Below are 2,268 nucleotides of genomic sequence, written 5' to 3' on the forward strand. Positions count from 1 at the left end.
GGACGTGTGTTCAAATCACACCACTGCCAAGTCTACATTTTAGAAGGCAATTGTGAAAAGACTGGAGAAGTGACACTGCTTGCTCCTAGTCTCTTCAAAACTCAGCCGTTTTTGCTTTCCTTGGCCGAACTCGGCGGGCTTCAGAGCATGACGATGAAGGTCCACACCCAACAATTTCTCTATTTCTGAAATTTAATGGCCAGAAATTGGCCTACTAGAGCAGCCAAGCCGGGGTAGCGTGGCCGAGGGGTCTAAGGCGCTGGATTTAAGCTCCAGTCTCTTCGGGGGCGTGGGTTCGAATCCCACCGCTGCCAGCAGAGGTTTTAATGAGGGCCAGACACCTAAAGTGTCCTCAGAAAAGGTGCAAAAGCAGCTGAAAATATGCACCCTCTAAAATCAGAGACAACAATCACTTGCAATTATTATAATGACACTTCCAAAATGATTTTAAATATAATAATAATGTATAGCACACAGGGGTCCCCAATCCTGCTCTGTGCAGGACAGTCGATCGGCAGGACTGAGACTTGTTGGTGAACTGACAGCTACCTCTTGATTTTGAGTTTATCTGCGACACATCTGGCTGCCATTTTGGAGTAGCCAAGCCAGGGTAGCGTTGCCGACGGGTCTAAGGCGCTGGATTTAGGCCCCAGGCTCCAGTCTCTTTGGGGGCGTGGGTCCGAATCCCACTGCTGCCAGCAGAGGTTTTAATGAGGGCCCGACACCTAAAGTGTGCTCTGAAAAGGTGCAAAAGCAGCTGAAAATATGCACCCTCTTGAATCAGAGACAACAATAACTTGCAATTATTATAATGACACTTCCAAAATGAATTTAAATATAAATATAGCTGCAAGCAGCAATACGGGGCCAAGCCGCTGAAGGGGCTGTAGCGCAATACGGAGCCAGAAGAGCAAATACAGCAGAAATAGAATGTACATGAAGAACAGATAGGTTCAGAAGTACAGATAGGATGAAATCAAAATGAACAGAAGGTCTGATGAGAATGAACACAGAATGAAGTAAAAAAACAAGATTATTTCTAATACAAGAGTAAGAAAGTTTAGTACAGCTCTTACCCGATAATAAAGGAATACAAATGACAAGTTTATACACAATTTTAAAGTTGTCCCTCATAGGACTCGAACCCACTATATATGGGTCAGGTGTCTGTCACTCATCTTGTTGTGCCACTTGGCAGACACGCATCTACAAAATTCAATAGTTTCAAGAGAGAATCAAGTCAAAATTAAGAATTTTGAAGAAAATGAAGAGCATAGAACTCTGAATTGTACATAAAAGCACTGCATGTTGTATGTGACAGCTTCAGATGAGACCATTCTTAGGCACAATGCCTGGAACAGATGCAATTTTTGCATCTTTTCCTACCACAGTACCTCATGCAGTCTGGGCACGTGTCACACAGGATTCGAACCCACAACCGCAATGGTTCGGGATTCGTGACACATGGTTTAGCAACTTGCGCCACTCAGAGGACGCAAATTACACAGCTGCAGAGGAGAGCCTTCAGTGTAAGAATAAGCACACAAAATCATGTTAACGAGATTAGCATGCTAAGATAGCTCAATGCTAATGTAGCTTATGTTTATCCTGATAGCTGAAGAGACGCATTAGAAAGAATGGCTTCTGGTTAGCATGCTAACCCATTATTATGCTAAGCTAACTAGCATAAGGCAACAAACACAGGCTAGGTCAACTTTGCAGACAAATAACTCGGGAACGGTAGCGAATATCAAAAATCTGTTCAGTCATTTCTATGCGGCTTCGTCCAAAGATCATCTGAGCAAACTTTGGGCAAAATTGAGCAAGATTTGAGGAGGAGTAGCGAAAAAACTGTTTACTGTTTGCTTCAATATGGCGGACAGTCACATTGTTGGAAAATGACAAATGAGATATCGCCTGAATCGGCTTAACCCAAGGAACATAATGACATAAAGAAATCAAAATCTGAACAATATTTTCAAAAGTTATAGGATTTTTTCTAAAAAAAATTATATCTCTGGAACACTAGGTGGCGCTGTGTTTAAACTTCTCATGTACCTTCAGGATATGGTGTTGATGATCCGCATTAAATTTTGTGAAAATATATCAAACAGTTAAAAAGTTATAGCAAATTATTACAAAATTCAAAATGGCGGACACATGGTTCATCCCATCATGGCAAAATATCCACGGATTCGGCAGGATGCAAGGAATCCATAGATACCACAATTATGATTTTCTGACAAACTGTTCAAAAGTTATTGGCCA

At 41.8% G+C, this 2,268-nt stretch overlaps 1 non-coding gene across 1 annotated transcript; it reads left to right on the forward strand.

The window, feature by feature from the left end:
* Window positions 1-232: 232 nt before the first annotated feature.
* On the forward strand, window positions 233-314 carry trnal-uaa (transfer RNA leucine (anticodon UAA)). Its single transcript has one exon. It is a non-coding gene; the product is annotated as a tRNA-Leu (tRNA).
* The last annotated feature ends 1,954 nt before the right edge of the window (window positions 315-2,268 follow it).

This window comes from Siphateles boraxobius, unplaced genomic scaffold (genome assembly GCF_051911475.1).
Source record: "Siphateles boraxobius isolate OS27281-9 unplaced genomic scaffold, OSU_SipBor_1 12, whole genome shotgun sequence".
In the NCBI taxonomy this organism is placed as follows: domain Eukaryota; kingdom Metazoa; phylum Chordata; class Actinopteri; order Cypriniformes; family Leuciscidae; genus Siphateles; species Siphateles boraxobius.